Source organism: Lissotriton vulgaris, chromosome 1_1 (assembly GCF_964263255.1).
Source record: "Lissotriton vulgaris chromosome 1_1, aLisVul1.2, whole genome shotgun sequence".
NCBI classification, from domain to species: domain Eukaryota; kingdom Metazoa; phylum Chordata; class Amphibia; order Caudata; family Salamandridae; genus Lissotriton; species Lissotriton vulgaris.
In genome coordinates, this window is record NC_141685.1 from 168,268,807 (window position 1) to 168,280,863 (window position 12,057).

Consider the following 12,057-nt stretch of genomic DNA (forward strand, 5'->3'; position numbering starts at 1 on the left):
TCCGGACATCTGCAGCCTACGCGGGGCTCTCCCTCGGGCATAGGAGCCCTGCGTCACCACTGCTCCTCCAGGCACGCTTTCACCAGGCACACACACACCACCAGCCGTCAGAGCACGCTTTCACCAGGCACACACACACACCACCAGCCGTCGGTGCACGCTTTCACCAGGCACACTCACACCACCAGCCGTCAGTGCATGCTTTCACCAGGCACACACACACCACCACCCGTCAGTGCACACTTCCACCAGGCACACACACACCACCAGCCATCAGTGCACGCTTCCACCAGGAACACACACCACCTGCCGTCAGTGCAGGTATCAGAGCGCTTTAAATCAGCATGCTTATAACAAGCAAGACTAGCACTCTATATTACTGCCAACTTTGCTTAGCATAAGCAACAGCTAACCATTCACAAACAATGTTTACATACCAATTGCAAATTAAAAAAAAAATTAATGCAAAGCATTGTCATTTACAATGCCAGTAACTCTAACTTTAATGCTGCGAGACTTATTGCATTGTAAATGCTTGTTCTAACTGCAATTAACCTTTAAATAAGTGTTTGCTGTATATGTACGTTTCTTTTTCATGTTAGTTCTGAGTCAAGTAAACAGCAGCCCAGTGCTGCTGCTGCCGAGGGGCCCGCATGTAAAGACCTGGAGGGCTGGGGCTGCCCTTTCAGATGCTCACACCCTGCACAGCTCAAGAAGCTGCCATGGCTTAACAAGAGAAACAGGAAGAATCAGAGAAACTGACACAGGTCAGACACACAGTACCAGAGAGTACTAACTGAGAACTTGCTGGTTTGCACAGTCTCTTTAAGCCAGAGTATTTTGAATGATTGAATGTATCGCTTTTAAAATTACTCTGGATGCTTCTAAGACAATCGCATTTTAAATTTAAAGCTTTTTGAAACAAATGTTTTTTAAACTGAAATTGCATTGAATGCTTACTCACTGTGGGTAAGCCTGACTTACGTCGAACAGTAGAACGGGAGCTGGGCTGGGCAGGACCAGTGACCACAGCTGGAGGACTCCCCCTCGTGGGGAGCGAGGGACAGGTCAGCGCTCTAGTAGTTAAGCATAAGCCTACTTATGGTGCCCACAGCATGGACGCGCAGCGGCACGCTGCTGGCGCGCCTAAGGCTAGCCCGCCTGTTTACGGACATGGTCGAGGGCGAGGAACCATGCCGGATTCGTCCCAGAAAACGGTAAGCTCATCACATATGATAGAGCATTATTACTCTAATTTAGATACTCGGGTAGAGCCCATTGTGAGATGATTCTAGCGCCAACAAGCTTGATAGGGTGGAAGATGTCATGCTCTATCTGCCGCACTCAGGCATGGTGATGGATGTGGTGGTTATGGACGTGGTGATGGTGGTGGACATGGTGGCGGTGGATGTGGTGGACATGGTGGTAGTGGACGTGGTGGTGGTAGGTGTGGTGGTGGTGGGCGTGGTAGTGGTGGACGTGTTTTGTACACAAATACAGTGCCATTTAATACAATTAAAAATGTGTCAATTCATATGAAGAATAATGACAACCTGTATTTTATTATTCTTCATGTGAATTGACACATTTTTAATTGTATTAAATGGCACTGTATTTGTGTACAAAAGTATTGTTTTATATCGAATAAATTGTACAATTTTCTTAATATTTTCTCAAAATTGTTTTGATCTTATTTTTCTATTTTTGTGTTTTATTAGAAATGTGGTTATGGCATTAATGGGTCTGTGAGTTATGAGTGGTCGCATTTTGAATTCCTTTTCATTTTTGGAAAAATAGGGACTTGTTTTTATTACTAGTCTCGTAAATACAACACATATTGCATTACAAATGCTATAGGTGTCACATTTGCGAAAGTTATAACTATTGGCATTGTAAATGACAAAGCTATTAATTTTGCTATTTTCAAAACCAACACATAAATAAAAAAATGGTCATTTACAATACCAATAGCTCAAACTTTCCTAATGCGAGACCTATTGCATTGCAAATGCTTGTTTAAGTATTTGACACAATATTGAATTTATAACCTTTGTTTTTATGGTCATGAGTCACCAGAATACTAAAAACGTGTCTTTTATTTTCAGGGTCAATTAAGTAATGGTCACCAGCTTGGAAGCTCTGTTCATTCTTCAGTATTTGTCATTGATCTCCACTTGTGGCTGGTTTGGGTCTGCCCCCTGCATCGTTCCCGATAACTCGCACAGGTAAGGAGCTTGTAGCAGCAACATGATAACCCCATACTCGTCTGTAAGAAGTGCGCTCTGAGGCAGGAATCCGATCATTTTTGTGAAACAAGGAAGGGCCAATATCTGCTATGTACATTTGTTAAAATAAAACAGTCAAATCACAGTATACTGTTCCAGAGGTTCGTCCCAGAGACATTTTCTGTAACTGAATGCAGACACCCTAAAGCATGTGCTTTTAAGACAAGTTGTGTTTACTCACCTGAAGGTGACATGTTTCATCATTGGGCTATACTCCTCACCAGGCCGGTGCTACAATGCCTGGTGGGCACCCCTAGAGGGCACTCTGTCGGAGATCTTTTAATAAGTACGTTGGATGAGCATAGTAGGACAGAGGATGTTGTGTCATAAGATGTGAGATTGGTGAAGTCTGAATATAAGATCAACTATCGACCAGTTGCCGCAATATACTTAATGTGATCTTCCTGGTCCATGTTGAGATTAAAAACAGTGGCAGAGAAATTGAGGAACTAAGGGCGCCTATCACTGTGTGAAAGTATTGATCACCTATGGACCTGCTGGTAAGCTGGGGTCTATACTTCAGGTCAACTTTGTTCATGCCTTGTGTAGTCATGGAGCAATCTGTTGGCATTTCATCAGGACCAAATATGGGAAAATTGGTAAATGGGACCTAATCTTCTCCACAGCGTGAGGAGCTCTGTAACTCAAAGCCCTGCACCATGCATAGGTGATAAGGTGCCTAGTAACATCTTACTACCACAGGTGAGCACTCTCTAACAGAGTGCACTAGTTACGGTAACCCTCCTAAAATTCAGGACAAACTGATTTATTCAATAACTTGGACGCCGCATCAGGGGGCAACTGGTTTGAAAAGCACATGCTTCCTAGGGTGTTCAGTTAGAGATAATGTCTGTGGGACTGAACCTCCAGAACAGTATACTGTGGGTTGATTTATACAAAGAATGTGTATACTGGACTGTCATATTCCTCGTCATCTCTTATGATATGTAAAATAAAACACAACACACCTGGAGGCCAACACATCTATTATAAATTTAATGCAAAAATAGCAAAAGGCCAAGCAAACTAACAAGTGACAATTGTCTTTGCAATGGACAAGAGCATCCACCCTAAAGCAAGTTGGAGTATATAATGCTAATGCTACACAATGCATTTTTATACACTTCACCTAATACAAGTCAATGAAACATGAACACGTGATACAAACAGTTACTTAAACAATACTAATGAGTAGGAGGCAAGATCTTCTCTCGAGAGGAATGTGAGGAGTCCGTGAGGTGCAGATAAAAGATACACAGACAAGCAGCAGAATTCACTGTTTCTGGAAATAACACTTCTGTTTGTCAATATTCAATTTACGACAAGGTGCAGGAAAGTGTGGAGATGGACATCACTAAATAAAACGGTTCTGGGCCTAATAGAATCATGTAACTTTGCAGGCATATTAAGGCGAACAGTCACATCAAATTAATATAAGAATATTGTAATTTGGTAATGTAATATATCAATGCACGTTGTGGCATTCATGTGTAACCAATTATCGGTGTTAAAGAAACCAGTATATCCAGGTATGCTTTCTCAATTCCTTCTTCCGAGAAGCCACCACTGCTGCTAGCCAGCTGTATTCAGCAGTGCCACCTGTGACCTGGAATCCTGCATTTAATCAATACCAAAGGTCGTCAATGCTTCTAGCCAACTCCGGTCACTGGTGCCACTCGCACCCCACCACCCTTGGGCCTGTTATTCTTTTAGCCAGCTCCAGTCAGTAGTGGCCCCTTGGACCTGTATGTAAGCCTACTAGCCAGCTCCTGTTAGTACTGGCCCCTGGGACCTGTTATCATCCTAGCCAACTTGAGTCATTAGTAGCACCTTGGGACTAGTGATCATACTAACCAGCTTCAGCCAGTATTGGCTCCCTGAGACCTAGTATCCTGCTAAGTAACTCCAGTCAGTAGTGACCCCTATGCCTTACATCCTGCTAATCTACAAAACCAGAGGTCAACTCTACTGCCAACCAGTTCCAGTCAATATTGACATGCATTGTTAGCCTGCTTGTCATGAATACCAGAGGCCAGCATTGTTGCTAACCAGTATTGGCTCCCTGAGACCTATTATCCTGCTAAGTAACTCCAGTCAGTAGTGACCCCTGTACCTTAATTCCTGCTAATATTCAAAACCAGAGGTTAACTTTACTGCCAACCAGTTCCAGTGAATATTGACATGTATTGTTACCCTGCTTGTAATGAATAACAGAAGCCAGCGTTGTTGCTAGCCAGCTTCAGTCACCATTGGCCCGTCACATATTATCCTCAATAGGATCAATGCCCAAGGCCTGTGCAGCTGCTAACCCAGGGGTCTCCAACCAGTAGCTCGGGAGCTACTGGTAGCTCATCAGCACCCTCAAAGTAGCTCCCAGAGGTGAAGCCAAACGAAGCCGATCTCAGAGATTCTGTGTATATTAAAGAAGGCAGCACTGCTCGTTTCATTATCCGTAAGAGTTACAGACAGCCAAACCAATGGCAGGGCCTCTTGATAAAACTCAAACACACACTGTGTTGGCCAATCAATCAAGGATTTATAGAGTGCACTACTCACCCTTGAGGGTCTCAAGGTGCTGGGGGCTTTGGGCAGCTCCAGTCATTCAAAAACCCAGGTCTTGAGGCTCTCCCTGAATGCTTGCAGGTTGGGGCTTCATCTGATGCTAAGAGGGAGTTTGTTCCAGGTCTTGGCCGTGATGTAGGAGAAGGACCTTCCTCCTGTTCTGGCTCTGTGGATGTGGGGGATTTCAGCCAAAGAATGGTCAGCGGAGCAGAGGTTTCTCTTGGGTGCGTAAAAAGAGATTTTTTTGTTGAGATATTGGGGTCCGGTGTTGTGGAGGGCTTTGTAGGTGTGTGTGAACAGCTTGAAGGTCACTCTTTTTTTACTGGGAGCCAGTGGAGGTCTCGTAAGTGTTGGGTGATGTGGTCTTGTCATGGGATGCTGAGAACGAGTCTGGCTGTGGCATTCTGGACGGTCTGAAGTTTGTGGAGTAGAGATTTGTTGATTCCGGCATACAGGACGTTCCCGTAGTCCAGCCTGCTGGTGATGGATGCATGGATGACGGTCTTCCTGTATTCGGGGGGATATATTTGAAGGTCTTGCGGAGTATGCAGAGGATTTTGAAGCATGTGGAGGCTATGGCATTGGCCTATGGGTCTGCCCCATGAACAATCTTTATCCACTTTAAATCTACCTAAGAAGGAGATTGGCCATGTTATATTCCCTGCTCTATCAGTTGAAGCGTGTATGACTTCAAAGAATAGTGGCAGCTGTAACCAGGGCTGACCCATCAAAGTGTGTGACTGCAAGGACTAGAGTGAAAATGTGTTAGTTGGTAGCATGAACAACCAAAGAGCTGAGGAGAAGAGAGTATGCATCCAGGGCAGAGAACATTAAAACATCACATTCTTTTTGGTGTGGGTGTGTGACATTGTGTCCTTCCCTATTAAACAGTGTTGATTCCTTAAAGCTACTCCTTGACTATTTGGGGCATACAAGTCAAGCAATTACATACCTGCTGCCATCATTGACAAATTCAGAGCATGACTGGCCTGCTTTTAGCCATTCCCGACAGAGTGGCAGCCGCTTCTCCCATAATGATGGCCATAACTGATATATGTTGGGCATCCAGCTGTGGCAGAGCGGTTTAATGGTGGGAATTATTAGCATAACGGAGGCATTCTTAGTGGTATGCTAAGCAAGCATGGCCTATGATTCCAATTGTGTATTTGAAGCAGAATTTGTCCATGAGAGGCAGTTTTACATGGCGCTACTCAATGAAAACAAAAAGCTGATGTTTAGGGATTGTGTATTTTCTAACAATGAAAACTGATTTGATTTTTAAAGGAAAAATTATGCTTTTTCAGAAAAGGTTTTTCTTCTGGAAAATTGAGTTTTGATAGCTCAAAGTGGGAAGTGGTTTTGATAGAAAAAAATGTATTTTCAGAAACTAATATGCTAATGAAGACAAAATATTGCAATTCTAAAACACATTTAAAGTTGTTAGCTGAATGATAATTCAGTTTGAGTTGGGGAGTCTTATTGTTGTGGCACACAGCAAGTGTTGATTTGAATGTTACTTGATTACAAGCATTTAATATTGATAAACGTTTTCCTAGCATTCTGCTGATGACTTCACCTAGAACGTTTGGGTGGTTACTACTGATATTCATGCTTAGGGTGGTCACAGTGTAATGTTAATACATATCATGAGCATTTTACAGTTATAAAATATGCTAGTAGCTCGGCAGGACTTTCCTTGAGCAGAATTAGCTCTCGCTACAGAAAAGGTTGGAGACCCCTGTGCTAACCTGCTCTAGTCAGCAGTGACTTCCCGGACCTGTTATTCTGCATATAATCAGCATGTCTTCAGACCTAAATACACTCACCCCACATCCTTACTGTATAATAGCAATTATTTACTTACATCATACAGTAGGTACCGCACTATATCACACGATCCCAAAAACAAAGAAAATAAAAAAACGCCTAAGCCTTCAGTACTCCACCTTGTCAAAAATGACCAAATCACACCAAGCACTATAGCCTGCCACATCACATGGCACACTCAGCCACAACATGACGATACCACAGCAGGGATTTGGGGCCATTAATCCTCTGTTCTAGGCATGTATGCTGTAGATGCACATGCTTTGCATACTCCTGCCATCTGGTGTTGGGTCCGGATGTTTGCAAGTTGTCTTTGAAGAAGTCTTTCCAGTCACGAGGTAAGGTGACCATCTTTCGGTGATAGTGCACATGGGCATTGACTCCATTGTTAGATTGTTTTTTACCCCAAACGGGTTCGGGTGCATATTGCTGCACTCCGAAACCGCTCTTCGGGTTCCCCTCAGTGCGCAGTCCACTCTACCCTCAACTGTATTGTTTCAGTACACATTTCCCTGTTCTCCTCGTTTCAAATAGTTTGGAAAACTCTCCATTTTTGATAGAAAACCTTGTGGGCAACCGTCGGGCCTTGCTGCGTAGGGCCAGCCATCTCAAATGGAACGGCCTCCATTCTATTTCTGTCCTGAGTGCCACACCAAGTTCCCTCCACCGACGTACATCAAGTTTGTAACTTGTTCCTCTCTCCGGAGCACAAGAAGGAAGACTGCGACCCTTGTAAGTCGTTTTGGTCCAAGAGAACTCTACCCGATCATCAGGCTCGATGACAAGAGAAAGAAACTCAGATGGTGATTTGGCAAAAACCTTGTTTTAAACTTGTGTGGTGTCACTTATTTACTTGAATTGTGATCCTTACTGTACCCTCCACAACAGTAAAAGCCTCTTGAAGCACACAGCGGTGCATACGCTGTAGCGCTTTTTACTTTGCTAAAGCGGCCGCCATTAGACCAGGCGTGCTCGCCGACCACGCCCACTAGAGGCCACGCCCCCATTTTCCCGCCTACTTAAACGCTGATCGTCAGCGCAACGTTTACATCCCTGACCCAGTCCTGAGGCGGAAGCCGGGAGCTGGAGGTACGCATCAAACCTTGGCAAAAACCTTGTTTTAAACTTGTGTGGTGTCACTTATTTACTTGAATTGTGATCCTTACTGTACCCTCCACAACAGTAAAAGCCTCTTGAAGCACACAGCGGTGCATACGCTGTAGCGCTTTTTACTTTGCTAAAGCGGCCGCCATTAGACCAGGCGCGCTCGCCGACCACGCCCACTAGAGGCCACGCCCCCATTTTCCCGCCTACTTAAACGCTGATCGTCAGCGCAACGTTTACATCCCTGACCCAGTCCTGAGGCGGAAGCCGGGAGCTGGAGGTACGCATCAAACCTTGGCAAAAACCTTGTTTTAAACTTGTGTGGTGTCACTTATTTACTTGAATTGTGATCCTTACTGTACCCTCCACAACAGTAAAAGCCTCTTGAAGCACACAGCGGTGCATACGCTGTAGCGCTTTTTACTTTGCTAAAGCGGCCGCCATTAGACCAGGCGCGCTCGCCGACCACGCCCACTAGAGGCCACGCCCCCATTTTCCCGCCTACTTAAACGCTGATCGTCAGCGCAACGTTTACATCCCTGACCCAGTCCTGAGGCGGAAGCCGGGAGCTGGAGGTACGCATCAAACCTTGGCAAAAACCTTGTTTTAAACTTGTGTGGTGTCACTTATTTACTTGAATTGTGATCCTTACTGTACCCTCCACAACAGTAAAAGCCTCTTGAAGCACACAGCGGTGCATATGCTGTAGCGCTTTTTACTTTGCTAAAGCGGCCGCCATTAGACCAGGCGCGCTCGCCGACCACGCCCACTAGAGGCCACGCCCCCTCCACCTAGAAATGTGCATGCACAGGAAGCGCAGCGGACGAGCGCAGCGGACGAGCGCAGCGGGAGCGCCGTTTGCGCACCGAAGGCGCGCCTAAGGCAAGCCCGTCTGCGCCCGTCCGCGCACGACCGGGCCTAGGGCCAGCCCCCATGCCGGAACCTACCACCAATAGGAGATATTACTCACGTCGAGATCTCCTCAGCATCAGACCTTCGAAAAATATCACCTGTCATGCAATACACGACCCAAACGTCCCCTTCACTAGCTGTAACATCTGCAAACCTGGAAACCTACTCCTTCCCAGGATGGCCGCCCCACTCCCAGGCCTCAAATTAGCGACACTCAACTGCAGATCGCTTCCCAAGCATGCCCTACTCATAAACCATCTGATTGTCGATCACGATCTGGATATACTCTTCCTAACCGAAACTTGGATCACCGGTCATTCCAACTCCGACATAGTCTCGGCCCTTCCCCCGGGCTTTCTCATCATGTCCCAACCCCGCCCTCTGGGTCGAGGTGGTGGAATAGCCATCATCTACCGAGACTACTTCACCTGCCGATCTACTGAGATTCAGAACCAGGAGTCGGAGAGCTGTCTGTTCACGCTGACGCTCTCACCATCCTACTCCCTGTCAGGCCTTCTGGTCTACCGGCCCCCTGGACACCTCAGCCCCTTCTCCGCCGCTTTCTTCGAAACCGTTTCATCCCTGGCCCACTTAACATCTAACTTCTTGATTACAGGTGACCTTAACATCCATTTCGATGATCTATTAGACACAGGGCCATCTGACTTAATCTGTGAACTTGGCGCCCTTGGCTTCTCCCTGGCTAACTCAGGAGCCACGCATTCGAAAGGACATCTGCTCGACCCTGTATTCTCGAACATCCCTTCCCTCCAGTTCACCAATTCCCTCCCCCTCCCGTGGACGGACCACTTCTTGGTCTCGGCCCATCTCCCAGGGTCCTTTAAGAAACCCCATAATCCCCCAATTTACACCAAGGACAGATCTTGGGCCAGACTTTTGATGGAAAACTGGGCCTTGGCTCTTGACGCTACCACCCCCAGTCTTGCAGCCGACCCCGCCTTGGCAGACACCCAGTTCAGAGACTGGATTTCCTCCTCCCTCGACAGCCTCATCCCCATCAAAAATCGAGAGGTTAAAAATAAGACCAAGGGCCATGCACCTTGGTATAATTCCGAACTCAGAGCGCTCCGTAAAGAGTGCAAGAAGGCCGAGAGAGTATGGAGGAAAGATTGGCTCCATAGTAACAAGGACATATATCACAATGCGGTAAGACGATACAAAACAGCCTTGAAATTAGCTAAATCAACGTTTTATGGCAACAGAATAAAAACCGCGACTAACTCATCCAAAGAATCTTATCAGATAGTCAAAGAATTACTAAACATCCCAACAGCACCCCCCCCTCACTCCCCCCCCCCCCAGACAGAAGTAAGGATCTGGCTAACTACTTCGATTCGAAAATCCTGCGGATACTGGACTCCCTTCCTACCGTCAGCCCCCCTCCCATCACGGATATAGCGAACGGCAACAATAGCCCACAGCTGGACACCTTCAGAGCAGTTTCCCTCACCGAGGTGATGTCCACGCTAGAGAAAATGAAAAGCGGTTCCCCCCTTGACCCAGCTCCGGTCAGATTCCTAAAAAAGGTGTCTCCCATCATAGCCCCCATCATCATGGACCTTATCAACTCTTCCCTCGCTGGAGGAACGGTGCCCCCCAATTGGAAGAACGCAGTTGTTAAGGCCCTGCTGAAAAAACCCCAACTTAACCCGGACGACATGTCTAATTACAGACCGATCTCACTGCTCCCTTGTATCAGTAAGATGGCTGAAAAGCTAGTTAACTCGCAACTGTCCCAATTTCTTGAGACAAACAATATCCTGCGCCAATCCCAAACTGGGTTTCGACCCGGCCATGGCACGGACACCGCCCTCCTCTCTGTCATCGAGGAGGCAAGGTGTATCCTAGACTCAGGGGGATCAGTGGCAGTGATCCTCCTGGACCTTAGCGCCGCCTTTGATACGGTGGATCACCGTGTCCTATTACATCGCCTGGCCAAGGCAGGAATTGTGGGTACGGCGCGAGCGTGGATAGAATCCTTTCTCTCCTATCGATCCTTTCAGGTGTGGGACGGCAACTCCCGGTCAGAACCTCTTCCACTGAAGAATGGAGTTCCCCAGGGGTCGTCGCTCAGTCCCACCCTGTTTAATGTCTATATGGCCCCCCTGGAAGACGTAGTGGCCCCCTACGGTATAAAAATAATTAACTACGCTGACGACACCCAACTAGTCGTCTCCCTGTCCCACCTGGATAACCACCCTGACAGCTTGCTGCATTGTCTCCAGGACATCCATACCTGGATGTGTGACTCGGCCTTGAAGCTGAACGGTGCAAAGACCGAGATCATGCTCCTGGGCAACAAATGGACGTCCTTTCCACCATCATCTTGGCCTGACACCTTCGGCGAAATCCCCTCTCTTAAAAATGAGATCAAAACACTAGGAGTATGGTTGGAACCTGACCTAACCATGAAAACGCAGGCGGCCAAGACAGCAGGCACCTGCTTCGGTCTCCGGCGTTCCGTGCGCAAGATCCTACCTCTTCTTCCCCTCCCATCCAGGAAATTGCTGGTCCAGGGTCTTGTCTTGGCCCGGCTCGATTACAGCAACGCCATCTATCTTGGGGCCCCTGAGTACACCCTGGCCAAACTCCAACGCACCCAGAATGCGGCGGCCAGGCTCATTACGAACCTCCCCCCTAGAGTTTCAGCAAAGCCTGCCCTCAAAGCCCTACACTGGCTCCCTGTTCGCCAGAGAGTAGAGTTCAAGGCCCTCTGCACCACCCACAAGCTCATCAATGGAGCTGGTCCAGCCGCGCTAAAAAATATGGTTACTCCATACAAAGCCTCCAGACCCCTTCGCTCTGACGCGGAACATCTTGCCACGGTTCCCAAATTCAGGAAGGCCCGCACCGGCGGTCGTCGCTTTTCGGTCAAAGCCTCCACAACATGGAACTCACTCCCTCTCAGTCTACGTCTGGAACCCTCCCTCACTGCGTTCCGCAGGAAACTTAAAACCCTCTTGTTCCCCAAATAATTCACTCCCTCTCCCCCTCCTCTGGATCTTCTCAGGTTTATAGCGCGGGGATGCCTACGGGTCACCAGGCGCTCTAGAAATCGCAAAATAAATAAATAAATAAATAAATTAGAATCGTGATTTAAAAAGAGTGTGGGCTACTCATCAGACAATAATTTTATTGAGAAGGTAGCTTTAACTCTAGTAAAAACAGTGAAAAAACAATGGACTAGTGATTGGTTGGGTTAGCTTGAACCAATAAGTCCTCACAAAGGTGACAAATAAACAAAGATGGTCAACATGTTTCTGCTAAGGAGCCCAGAGTCAGCTCAGCATTCGTCAGGACCAAAACACTCATTCATACTCCTTGGTGGGCACTCACTAAGGTGTCC

General features: G+C 47.0%; 1 long non-coding RNA gene across 2 annotated transcripts in view; it reads left to right on the forward strand.

The window, feature by feature from the left end:
• The window catches only part of LOC147738015 (uncharacterized), a 72,635-nt gene that overhangs the window by 2,310 nt on the left and 58,268 nt on the right, over positions 1 to 12,057 (forward strand). Inside the window, exons 1-2 of one of the 2 annotated variants that reach the window (XR_015307444.1) lie at positions 671 to 767; positions 2,106 to 2,225. This is a non-coding gene — a long non-coding RNA (uncharacterized LOC147738015). Of the gene's footprint in view, positions 1 to 670; positions 768 to 2,105; positions 2,226 to 12,057 lie in introns of those variants that run through there. The other variant, XR_015307443.1, reaches the window with a different exon arrangement.